We start from the raw sequence: 14,005 nt of genomic DNA, 5'->3' as shown, positions 1-14,005 counted from the left end.
GGCCAGAGAGAGTAGGTGATGGAGATGAAAAGAAAGCACAGGAGGCAAAGTTGGTAACATAGGAACCTGGGATGCAATACAACTACAGGAACCATCTTCTAGTTATCTCCACTGACACAGTTTTGGTGACAACATTTTTTTGTTGGCTGCTAACAGGAACAATAAAGCAGTAAACCTCCCATTACTGGACTGCATTTCTCGTAATTACAAAGCAAACAGAATCTATTATGCATCAATGCATGTGATCTGTAAACAACATTTCAGGAACAAACTTAAGTATTTTTATAATGTAGTTAATATCAGGAGCCACAAGAATGATACAAGCCTCAAGTAGAGAAGAGTCATTATCTGTTCAACTTACTGGGCATTGCTAAATAACACAGGCAGAGGGTAAAAATCTTAATACTGAAAGATCCTTTGAAATCAACTGTAGAGGGTAGCCCAGCCAAGATAAAGGGCGTATCAAATGAACACAGGTGATCATCTATTATGGTAACATTATCATCAAATAATGTCAAAATACTCCTATGTTGCCTGAAGAAATATGGTGTTACGGGGTGGTAAGGAAAGGAGAAAGAAAACAAATCCATTAACTTATGCAGAGTAAGAAAAATAGATACGGGCAATGTTTTCCAAAAATTTTAACAGTCTCTATGTGAAATATTTTCTTACCACTATTTTCCAGCTGTTCTGATAAAACTTTTAACCAGCCTGTCCAGAATACCTGAGGTTACATCTTATTCAATGAGGTTTCTGAACAGTATGAAACTAATTTCCTCAGTAACTTTGAAGTAAAAACAGTGTTTCTAATGATATTCCTAATATTAACATATAGCTGAACCAAAAAGCCACTAAATATGTGGTTATATTGATATACTAATATATATATATTTTTTTTGTGGGAGATGGAGTCTTGCTCTGTCGGCCAGGCTGGAGTGCAGTGGCTGATCTTGGTTCACTGCAACCTCCACCTCCTGGGTTCAAGCGATTCTCCTGCCTCAGCCTCCTGACTAGCTGGGACTATGGGCGCCCACCACCACGCCTGGCTAATTTTTGCATTTTTAGTAGAGACGGGGTTTCACCATATTGGCCAGGCTGGTCTCAAATACCTGACCTTGTGATCCGCCCACCTTGGCCTCCCCCAAAGTGCTGGGATTACAAGCATGAGCCACTGCGCCCAGCCAACATACTAATTTTTATACACTAAGAATTCAGCTTTGAAGCTAAAGAGAAATGTATTTATAAAGCACCAACCTAAGCATTATATATATACATACACTTTTTTTTTTTTTTTGAGACGGAGTCTTGCTCTGTTGCCCAGGCTGGAGTGCAGTGGCGTGAACTTGGCTCACTGCAACCTCCACCTCCCGGGTTCAAGCAATTCTCCTGCCTCAGCCTCCTGAGTAGCTGGGACTACAGCCACATGCCACCACGCCCAGCTAATTTTTGTATTTTTAGTACAGACAGGGTTTCACTGTGTTAGCCAAGATGGTCTCGATCTCCTGACCTCATGATCCGCCCACCTGGGCCTCCCAAAGTGCTGGGATTACACGCGTGAGCCACCGTGCCCAGTCAACATATATGTTAACTCATGCTCACAAATGACCTTGAAGGCAAGTACTATTATTAACAGGTCATAAGATATATGTAAAAACTGAGGAACAGGGAGATTAAATAACTTGCTGAAAGCCTCCCCCATCTGTAACTAAAACACAGTCAGATTATAGGCATGTACTTTTAACTGTTACACATATTACCTCTCATGAAATGGAATACCCCCATATTTTCAAATAAACCAGCAGAAATCTTTTCTTTACAAACGCTGAAGGGATGTAGCAGGATCTTTATCCAACTATACTAACGGATGGTATGTCCCTCAATCATAACTGATTCCTGGTAAGAAAAATTTTCCATCAAGTTACTTCACAAAACACATGCTTACTCAAGAAAACAAATTTCTTCTACCTACACAACTCAAATTCTCTATCTCCCAAAAAGTGACTGAAACTCGTTCATATACTAAAAGTGTATCCTTGGCATACCATTTTACAGACTTACTTTTGCTCAACTTCACTGCATTAATACTTTTTACAACAATAGTCTATCTGGAGCTTGTGTTCTCCACTTAAAAGTACAGGATCACTTACACACACACACACGTGCACCAGAAGAGATTCTAGAAAAGCCGTAATGACCAGAAATGCAAAAAAAAAAAAAAAAATCTCCTTTTTGTACTCCTTCCAAACCATTCAATTACAAATGCATAATTAGATTTAATAGTAATGCAAGAAATTCAGATTCTCAGTTGAGCAAGTATAGCAGTAAACCATAGGTTATTAAAAGGAATATATACATGGGCTTTCCCAAACTGCTTGCAATCCTTCAAATTTCTTTTCTTCTCAACTGAGTGATGAACAATCATTAAGAGTCAAACTCTCCTGAATGGAAGGAGCCATTTAGTCTCACCATCTACCTAAAGTCTGAATATCTTTTACAATATACCACTAGGGATATGAAACTTTAGCAACTTAAGATACAAATTCTTTTCATAATTAAATGGAGTTCTAATACTGTAAAACTGTTCCTTCTGCTGGCCCCCAATTTTTCTCCCTGTATCACCTATCCACTTGTCTCGTGTCCATCCCTAAAACCACACAGAAGTCAAATCCTTCTCCATCAGCGACAGACCACTAAGTTATGTGAACATTGTCATTACTGCCAATTTTCACACTACTATTTTTTGTTTCAAGCCAATTATATATAACCCTCTCTCTAGCATCCTGTCCCTCCAACCAAGATTTTTAATTCCCAAATGAGCTTGATCTTTTCTTTCAATCTTGTTCCAACACAAAGTTATCGAGGTGGGGTTTGCCCAGAATGTACCTGGCACTCACTAAAAAAAACATTTGTTGCTGAGTGAAAGGGCAATATACCTCTCTTATTCCTGCCAGCTCCAATTCCATTAATGAAACCAAGAATCACAGGAGCACTTTTGTCAACCATATTTTACTACTGATTGGTACTGACACTCATTTAAAGCATTTAAATCCTCTTTATACATAACCTGGCTAAATAAGCCATGTTCTTCACTTCAGTGTGTACTCTTACAATTGTGTTTTGAAGCTCATATAGAGGATTTTGTAGTTTGTAACTCTGAAAATTTATCTGGCTAAACAAGCCATCATTTCAGATTGTACCGACTGCATGACACTGTCAAACTACAGGATCATTAGAAAACCTGACCCATCCTGGCTAACAAGGTGAAACCCCGTCTCCACTAAAAAAATACAAAAAAATTAGCTGGGCGTGGTGGTGCACACCTGTAGTCCCAGCTACTCAGGAGGCTGAAGCAGGAGGATGGCATGAACCCGGGAGGCAGAGCTTGCAGCGAGCCGAGATCGCGCCACTGCACTCCAGCCTGGGCGACAGAGGGAGACTCGGTCTCAAAAAAAAAAAAAAAAAAAAGGAAAACCTGACATAAATGTCACTTATCCAAGTAACTGATAAAAATGCTGCAAAGAGCTAGGCAGAGAAAAGAGAGCCATGCACAACATAAAATTCACCTTCTAAACTTCATTTCAATCTGTTTTACTTCTTTCATCTTTCAAGGATTTATTATTAATACACCAGAAGGATGGCAGAGGACGGTGAAAACTCTCATTTGAGGTAGTATTTTGGGCAGATCCAACAAGATAGGATACTTTTAAAACAGAGGCTGAATTTAGCATACTTATAATTGTTTACTTTCTCAGAAACACTCTAGAAGCCAGAATAAAAAACGTTTCCTCTCAAAAAATCCTTCTAAAGATGCAATAATTCATATCATTACCCAAAGCTTCCTCATCAAAAACGTCTAACAAATGGTGTTTGAACGTGCTGTTAATTATGAAATATCGTTTTTCATGACTTTGCTCAGTGAAAGTATGAAAAGACAAAAACACCTCTAACAAATTATATAACAGAAATTCTCTGAAAAACATCTTTTCATTTTCAGCAACTAGAAAAATCCTATTTAATCACATTAGATATTCCCATGTGGGGAAAAGTTCTGAGTACAAGCATACCTCATTTTATTCTGCTTTGCTTTATTGTGCATTATAGATATTACATTCTTTACAAATTGAAAGTTTGTGAAATCCTTGTGTTGAGAAAATCTATCAGCACCATTTTTCCAACAGCATGTGCTCATTTCGTGTTTGTCACATTTTGGTAATTCTCCCAATATTTCAATTTTTTCATTATTATTATATCTGTTACGGTGATGTGTGATCACTAACCTTTTATGTTATCATTGTAACTGGGAGTGCCATGAACTGCACCCATAGAAGACAGCAAACTTAAGAAAGTTGTGTGTGTTCTAACTGCTCCACCTACTGTCTGTTGTCCTCTGCCGCTCCCATCTTTCTCCTCTCCTTCCTATTCAGCAGACACAATAATATTGAAGTTAGGCCATTATATGGAAATTAATAACTGAACAGTGGCCTCTATGTGGTCTTGTGCCACATCCCTCACTTTAAATAAAAACTATAAATGACTAAACTAAGTGAGGAAGGCATGTTAAAAGCTGAGATAGGCTGAAAGCTACTTCAAAAGCCAAGTTGTAAATGCAAAGAGTAAGTTCTTGGAGGAAATTTAAAGTGCTACTCCAGTGAACACACATGATAAAGCAAAACAGTCTTATTGCTGATATGGAGAAAGAGCAATTTGGATAGAAGATCAAACCAGCCACAACATTCCCTTAAGCCAAAATGTAATCCAAAGCAAAGTCCTAACTCTCATTTCAATTCTATGAAGGCTAAGAGAGGTAAGAAAGCTATAGAAGAAAAGTTTGAAGCTAGCAAAGGTTAGCTCATGAGGTTTAATGAAAGCAGCTGTCTCCGTAACATGAAAGTGCAAGGTGAAGCAGCAAGTACTTATGGAGAAACTGCTTCAAGTTATCCAGAAGATCCAGCCAAGAAAACTGATGAAAGTGCCTACACTAAACACATGATTTTCAGTGTAGATGAAACAGCCATCTATTGAAACAAGATGTCATACATTGACTTCTCTCTAGCTAGGACTTTCATAGCTAGTGAGAAGTCAATGCCTGGCATCAAAGCTTCAAAGCTTCAACAGGCTGACTCTACTGTTAGGGGATAATGTAGCTGGTGACTTTAATTTGAAGCCAATACTAATTTACTATCCGGAAAATCCTAGGGCCCTTAAGAATTATGCTAAATCTACTCAGACTATGCCCTATAAATAAAACAACAAAGCCAGAATGATAGCACATCTGTTTGCAGCATGGTTTGCTGGCTATTTTAAGGCCACTGTAGAGAGCTTAGATTCCTTTCAAAATATTACTGCTTACTGGGAAAACACCTAGTCACCCAAGAGCTCTGAGGGAGATGTATACAGAGATTAATGTTGCTTTCATGCCTGCTAACACAACATCCACTCTGCAGCCTACGGATCAAGGAGTAGTTTTGATTTTCAAGCCTTATTATTTAAGCAGTATATTTTGTAAGGCTACAGCTGCCATACATACTGATTTCTCTGATGGTTCTGGGCAAACTACATTAAAAACTTCCTGGAAAGGATTCACCATTGCTGATGCCATTAAGAACATTACTGAGTGCAGTGGTGTATGACTGGAGTCCCAGCTACTTAGGAGGCTGAGGTTGGAGGATTGTTCTAGCCCAAGTTTGAGGCTAGCCCAGGTAACATAGTGAGACCCTATTCCCCCAAAAAGAGAGGAGAGGAGAGGAGGGGAGGGGGGGGAGGGGAGGACAGGACAGGAGAGGAGAGGGGAGGTGAGAAGAGATTTCTGATTCATGGGAGAAGGCCAAAATGTCAACATTAACAAGCATTTGGAAGAAGCTGATTCCAATACTCATGGATTACTATGAGGGATTCAAGACTTCAGTGGAAGAAGTAAGTGCTGATACGGTGGAAATGGCAAAAGAACTAGAATTAGAAGTAGCGCCTGGGCTGGGCACAGCGGCTCACGCTTGTAATCCCAACACTTCGGAAAGTGGAGGCGGGTGGATCACCTGAGGTCAGGAGTTCGAGACCAGCCTGCCCAACATGGTGAAACCCCATCTCTACTAATACAAAAAATTAGCTGGGCATGGTGGCAGACGCCTGTAATCCCAGCTACTCAGGAGGGTAAGCCAGGATAATCACTTGAACCTGGGAGGTGGAGGTTGCAGTGAGCCGAGATCACGCCACTGCACTGCAGCCCGGATAACAAGAGCAAAACTCCATCTCAAAAAAAAAAAAAAAAAAAAAGTAGAGCCTGAAGATATGACTGACTTTATCATGATAATCTCATGATAAAACTTGAACAAATGAGGACTGGCTTCATATGGAGGAGCAAAACAAAAGTGATTTCCTGAGATGGAATCTACTCCCAGTAAGGAGCTGTGAACATTGTTGAAAGGACAACAAAAGATTTAGAATATTACATAAACCTAGTTGATAAAGCAGCAGCAGAGTTTGAGATTGACTCCAATGATAAAAGAAGTTCTACTTTGCATAAAATGCTGTTAAACAGCATCACATGCTGCAGAGAAATCTTTCATGAAATAAAGAGTCCATTGGCTGGGTGCAGTAGCTCACACCTGTAATCCCAGCACTTTGGGAGGCTGACACGGGCGCATCACTTGAGGTCAGGAGTTTAAGACCACTCTGGCCAATATGGTGAAACCTCAGCTCTACTAAAAATACAAAAAATTAGCCGGATGTGGTGGCATGTGCCTATAGTCCTAGCTACTCAGGAGGCTGATGCAGGAGAACTGCTTGAACCCAGGAGGTGGAGGTTGCAGTGAGCAGAGATTATGCCACTGCACTCCAGCATGGGTGACAGAGCAAGACTCCATCTCAAAAACAAACAAATAAATAAAGAAAAAGAAGAGTCCATTAATGTGACAAACTTTGTCTTATTTCAAGAAATTGCCACAGCCATCTCAATCCTCAGCAACCACTACCCTGATCAGTCAGCACCCATCTACATTGAAGACACTTCACCAGCAAAAAGATTACAACTCACTGAAGACTCAGATAATCATTAGCATTTTTTAGCCAGAAAGTATTTAATTACCGGCCGGGTGCGGTGGCACACATCTGTAATCCCAGCACTTTAGGAGGCTGAGGTGGGTGGATCACGAGGTCAGGAGTTCAAGACCAGCCTGGCCAACATGGTGAAACCCCGTCTCTACCAGAAATACAAAAATTAGCCATTGTAGTGGCACGTGCCTGTAATCTCAGCTACTTGGGAGGCTGAGGCAGAATTGCTTGAACCCGGGAGGCAGAGGCTGCGGTGAGCTGAGATTGCGCCACTGTACTCCAGCCTGGGCGACAGAGCAAGACTCCATCTCAAAAAAAAAGAGAAAGTATTCAATTACTATATGTACATCATTTTCTTACACATAATTCTACTGTTCAGTTAGTAGACTACAGCACAGTGGAAACATAACATATATACACTGGGAAACCAAAAAATTCACATGACTTGCTTTATTGCAGTATTTGCTTGATTGTCGTGGTCTGAAACCAAGTCTGCAATATCTCCGAGGCATGCCTGTATTTATTAACTTGCAAAGCAATACAAAATATGCTTCAGTATATAGGTCAGCCTACTAGAAGATGAAAAACTAACATCTGCAATTAGAAATTTCCTTGGTGAATATCTTTTAAAAGTCTAAAGTACTCTTGAAGAACAGTGCTATGATTTGCTGGCAAGTTATAAAGGGACAAGCTTTAAAGAGTCCACATAATGGGACATCACTCAGGTGTCAATTTGATAATCTGTTGATCCATGGTAATTTATAATGCAGATTATCCATTCTAAATTTTTTCTATATTTCCCTGCATGTGGTCAATATTACATAATTTAGGTTTTACTAAGAATCGGGATATGGAAGCCCTAGAGCTGAGTTGTTCAATACAGTAGCCACAAGCCATACTTAACTACTTATAGTAAAAATTCAGTTCCGGGTCAAGCACAGTGGCTCACGCCTTTAATCCCAGCACTTTGGGAGGCTAAGATGGGCGGATCGCTTGAGGTCAGGAGCTCAAGACTGGCCTGACAAACATGGCAAAATCCTGACAAAAATTAGTAGGGCATGGTAGCTCACACCTGTAGTTCCAGCTACTCAGGAGGCGGAGGCACAAAAATCACTTGAACCTGGGAGGAGGAGGTTGCAGAGAGCTGAGATCGTGCCACTGCACTCCAGCCTAGGTGACAGAGTGAGACTCTGTCTCATTTAAAAAAAAAAAAAAAAAAATTCAGTTATTTAGCTGCATTAGCCACATTTAAAGTGCTCTATAGCCATGTATATAGCTAGTAGAGCTACAGCAGTGAAAAGCACAAGTACAGAACATTTTCATCATCATAGAAATTCTATTACACAGTGCTACCCTAGAGGTTTATGTCAGGAACAGGAGGTGTTCTGTCAGATCATAAGGGAGAGTCTTGGAAATAAGCATCCTTATAAAATACTTCACTCATGCTAAAAAATAGCTTGGGAAAAGGGGAAAAGCAGGCGGTCTCGCTGCTAAAGGAAACTGACACTTACGAAGGACTTACTACATTTCAGACACTGTGATAGGCAGGTACTTTATCCTCACAACACCCACAGGAAATATATGCAGTTATTATACCATCTCAGTATTATATCATTTATGAGCATATTTTACCCATTTTGAAGATCAGAAACCTGAGGCCCAAAGATAATTTGTAGTGACGCTGAAATTGAATCCCAGTTTTACCGACTCCCAACATATATTTTCTTCACTATTTATGCTGCTACTATACAACTCCTTGTGAATGAGATATCAGATAAAACCACCCATCATTCACTTGTATCAAGCTCCAAAAAACAAAGAGTTCATAAGATCATAATTTAAGATGTCATAAGGTCGTATAGATGCTTGAGATGGCTTGCTATTCATATCCATTTAACTCTGTTGTGCCAGGTCTGGCCCATTTATTTTACTTTCCAAATCTAATAAATTGCCTATAGTAACACAAATATATCTCGACTAGGAATATGACACCACAAACTTTCAGTAAAGAAACCTTTAGGGATCATAATGAAAAAGAAATCTACATAAATCAGCTGTTCTTTTCAAAAGTTTCTTTTTCACAAAAAGAACCAAACCACAAGAGGAAAACACGCACAATTTCAATGCTTGCCACCAAGTATTGAAAGATTGATGGCACATACTCCTCCTCCTCCTCCTCCTCCTGCTGACAGCGTACGCTGGTTTTATGAAGCTCATTATTTGTTTACGCTAAATCCCACTGCTTTGAATACAGCATATTTTTCAGCATTTGTGAAAAGTATGTGAACCAAAATCATATATCAAAAAACTGCACAGTGTTTTGTCCTATGAACACTTTAAAATACTATTTCCCTGGTCTTTCTCATAATGAAAAGACTACTTAGTCATAGTATATAACCAACACTTGATCTCTATTGTGAAACCCAAAAGTAAAATAAGGACAGGAACATAAGTAACTTTAAACCAGAACTACACAGATTTTAATGACCAAATACATAAAATAAACAACACAGGCCAGAATCTAAATTATACCAAGTGGCTTGCTATAATTCTGAGCGTACTTTCTGTTCTTTCAGTTCCTAATTACCTTGGGATTTTCAAGCATCAGTGCAAAAATAGTTGACATATTTCTAAAGCCAAGAGTGTTTTGCATATAAAATGACTTAGTATTTCTTGTTTCATCTTTGAAAAAAACTGTTAATTCTAAAAGCTCTTCAGGTTATAAAATGCCAAAAGAATAGCACATCCTTATTAATCTGAAGAATCTCCACAAAAGACAAAAACTAACAGTACTATCAGGAAGAAGATGTGGCTGAAATAATCCTAACTGGAGCATGGCGCACTTGATTTGTGGGGACTCAAAAAGAGCTCTACCCCTCCAAACAGAGTTAAAAGACCTTTTAAATAAAAGAAGTTCCAAGGAATACACTCAAAGCAGTTTCTTGATTCCATTAAGAACAAAGAAAATGTTTACACCATTTAAAATCTTGTTATTTTTTGTTTACTTGAATTCAAGTAACTCCATCTTACACAGAAAAAATATTTAAGTTCTAGATTACTAAACTGGATGATGTTTTCTTTTCACAAGCAATTAATTCCAAAAAGCCTACCTAAATAATTGTATTTTTTCTTTGCAACAGCTATAGAACATACTTTGCAATTTTTACTAAGCATCAACAAAAAGTTATTATATTTGCTATTGGACTTTAGAAACAACGATCATTAAAAACATCATCCAACAACAAATTCCTTCAAAAAATAAATTGAGATCAAAGCATGAAAGGATCTAAAGTGATCAGAAAGGTAGCCACTGATGAATAATGCAATAAAGGACAAAAAAGAAATCTATTCACTGGCCAAAGCAAACTACCACAGATGAAAAAACCATTTGTGCCTTCAATTCCACTTTAAGTCTTAAGTATGTCAAACCCAAAATATCCCAGGACATGAGTGTTTTCCCTTTAAAAGTATATTCTCTGTATACCACTCAATGTTTCCTCCAACAGCTTTCATTTCATTATGCAAGTCTCTATGTCTTGTTTTGTATTATGAGCAGCTCCTCTATAAATCTTTCAGGGTTTAGGTGCTACCTGACTTTAGATCTGAAGAGAAGATACTGTGAAATACAGATTCAGTAAGCGATTCTCAAATGGGAAATGATGTCACTTCCATGGAGGGTATTTGGAAATGTACAGTGGTGGTTTGGTTTTGTTTTGCTTTGTTTTCTAATTGTCACTAGGGAAATTCTACTAGCATTTAAAGCCCAAAGGATGCTAAATTAATTGTATTATATACAGCAGTTTTGATAACTGGTTATCCCACCCAAATGCCAATACCTATTCCATAGTAAAACAAACCAAATTGACCCCACATCTCCTGTGGATGCAAAATAGCAAACTCTTTCTAACAATTTATCCTATACCATACATAATGCCGGTTCAGTTAGCCCTGCTCAGCTATGCCACTCCAACCCCATGTCTTTCTTCTCCTCTATTCAAGGTAATTACTGTTGCTGCCTGAGGCAAGGGTACAGACATCCTTATTCAATTCTCAGTGATATGATGAAAAGAATTTAACTGGTGTTCAGGAAAAAACGGATAACAAAGAAAAAAGTTCCAGCTACCTGAATTTTCTGAATTAAAAATCATTGCTCTGGATTTATACTGCATCTTAGGAACTCACCTCCAAGAACTATTGTTAGATGATAATTATGTTTCTTGGTAATAAATAAATAATAAATATAATAAACATATATACTACTTTTTTTTTTTTTTTTTTTTTTGAGATAAAGTCTCACTCTTTCACCCAGGCTAGAGTACAGTGGCACAATCACACCTCACTGCAACTTTGACCACCTGGGCTCAGGTGATTCTCCTACCTCAGCCTCCCAGAGTAGCTGGGTCTACAGGCATGCACCACCACACAAAACTAATTTTTGTATTTTTATTTTTATTTTGCAGAGATGAGGTTTCGCCATGTTGCTCAGGCTGATCTCTAACTCTGGGGCTCAAGTGATCCACCTGCCTCAGCCTCCCAAATTGCTGGGATTGCAGGCATCAAATACCGCATCCAGCCTATACTTCGATTTTTAAAATAATCAAAACTAGCCATAAATTCATGAGCATTATCATACAGTTAAACGACTAATCTGCTAACACTTTACTGAGTCATACTGCACATGAAAATGCGGGCTGAAATCAATCTTTTCTCACAGAGATTTCTGAACATTTTCCCCGACTGCTGGAATTAAAGAAAGACAAAATGTACCACATAATTTTAAAGCTCATAAAAAAGTTGTCTTAGAAAACAGAATTTCCCAAAGCTCACTACAAATGCTTAAATACAATATCCTAATTTTAGAACCACTATTATCGAACTCAAGTAGCAGAAACACAACCTTAAAGTTTCTTGTATTTTCATTAAGAACTTAAATTTTTTGATCAACAGTCTTTAAAAGAGTTACTAGTCTTAATAAGAAAGGCCCAGGCTATTTAGTAATATGATTCTTTTTGTTTCTTTGTTTCTGTGTTTTGAGATGGGAGTCTTGCTCTGTCACCCAGGCTGGAGTGCAGTGGTATGATCTTGGCTCACTGCAACCTCTGCCTCCCGGGTTCAAGCGATCGCTTGCCTCAGCCTCCCAAGTAACTGGGATTACAGGTGCCCACCACCACGCCCGGCTAATTTTTGCATTTTTAATAGAGACGGAATTTCACCATGTTGGCCAGGCTGGTCTCGAACTCCTGACTTCAAGTGATCCACCCACCTCAGCCTCCCAAAGTGTTGGGATTATAGGCTTGAGCAACCGTACCTGGCCTATTTAGCAATACTGTTTTTGTTTCAAAATTCATTCATCATTCAATCAATCTACAGTGTATAAAATCCACCAAAATAATTGTGGTCAATGGTAATGTTAATTCCTTCTACTAATAGTTTACCTTAAGCAATCTGAAATGACTTATGAAATAAACCAAGGTTTGAAAAAAAACAAGCATGTGAACAAAGAAATTAACAGGTGCCTTACATAAAGGAGATCAGAAAATGTTTTTGTCCTAATTCCTTTGCAGTTATTTCTCAAATAAATAGTTTCTTTTCCCTCTGCTTCTTGAGCAAAGATCCCCAACGTCTCCCTCTTTTAGGAGTATTTGCCTTGTCCCTGGATTAAAATTTAAGCCATGCTTCTATGGCCCTGGACTAAATTTTTAATTATAAACACTCTTTTACATAAGAAACTAATATTTTTATTATTAGTAGTAGTAATACTAATCATATGTCCTAGTTACTATGTGCCAAACACCCTGCTAATCATTTTATTTTCATTACCTAATTTACTTTTCATAATAGTTTCAACATGGTATTATTGTCTCCGTTTTACAGGTGAGAAAACTAAGGTGGAGAGCAGTAAATGATTTATCCAAGAACACTCGGTTAATATGGAAGAATCAAACCTAGGTCTAGCTGATGGCGAAGTCCAAGCCTTAAAGTATTAATACTTTACAATACTATCTCTGAATTAAAAAAAAAATACCCTGAGGTTTTATTTCACTATGAAACCCAAACAATAGCCATCCACCCCATATAGCCGTCCTCCTGCAAAGTACCTTTAATAACTCAGATTTGCTTTGCCTTTACATCCTCCAGATTGGAAGGAGTACATTTTGAGAAACAGAGTCAGGTATTTAAATCACTGGAAGCCTTCAACTAAACAATATCCATTTACTCAGTAATAAGAATTGTAAATATGATAACACAGGCAAATACTGGTAACATTTACTTTATCCAACCAGACTTTGTTCCATAACAATCATATTAAAGACAGTTACCACTTACTGACTGCTTGTTTTGTGTCAGATGCTTACACTATTTCTAAGGCAGAGGTTATTTATCTCCATTTTACATATGAGGAAACAAAGATGCAGAAAAAGACTTGCTTAACCAGCTGGTTACATAGTAAAGCTTGTAATATGAACAGACTCTAAACCAAAGCTCTTTCAGCAGAAGAAAATGGTTCAGAATGCCCCATAAAAAGCTACTGGGGGTTGGAGGGAGAACCCTGCAAGTCCTTCTGTCTTGCCACCTCTAAATAGATTGCTACTAAATGACAGTGTTCACATACATACTTTTGAAATTTTAATTTATACAATTATTTCATTTAAAAAACCAATAGGATAAAGTTATTTAAATTAATTAAGGTATCTATTTTCTATGTGTTCTAATAATAAAAATAATTCTATCCAGCAAATGGATGTACATTATTTTTAATCAACTTATTACTAGATCTAAGTTAGTAACTGAGTTTAAGTGGTTTTAGAAATACTAATGCTATTTTATACACATCAATACAGGTTATATCGGAATGTTAACAGAAAACCCATAGAATGCTGCCTGCTTCATTCAGTTAAATTTAACTTACTACAAATATCCACAAAATCTATAAACACTTAGTATCTAACTTTTTCAA

At 38.0% G+C, this 14,005-nt stretch overlaps 1 protein-coding gene across 32 annotated transcripts in view; it reads right to left on the bottom strand.

The window, feature by feature from the left end:
• EIF4G3 (eukaryotic translation initiation factor 4 gamma 3) overlaps positions 1 to 14,005 on the bottom strand; it is a 361,242-nt gene that overhangs the window by 168,506 nt on the left and 178,731 nt on the right. The gene's annotated exons all lie outside the window — the stretch shown is intronic.

The sequence above is a fragment of the Pongo pygmaeus genome, chromosome 1 (genome assembly GCF_028885625.2).
Source record: "Pongo pygmaeus isolate AG05252 chromosome 1, NHGRI_mPonPyg2-v2.0_pri, whole genome shotgun sequence".
NCBI classification, from domain to species: domain Eukaryota; kingdom Metazoa; phylum Chordata; class Mammalia; order Primates; family Hominidae; genus Pongo; species Pongo pygmaeus.
This window is presented reverse-complemented; position numbering and strand designations above follow the sequence as displayed.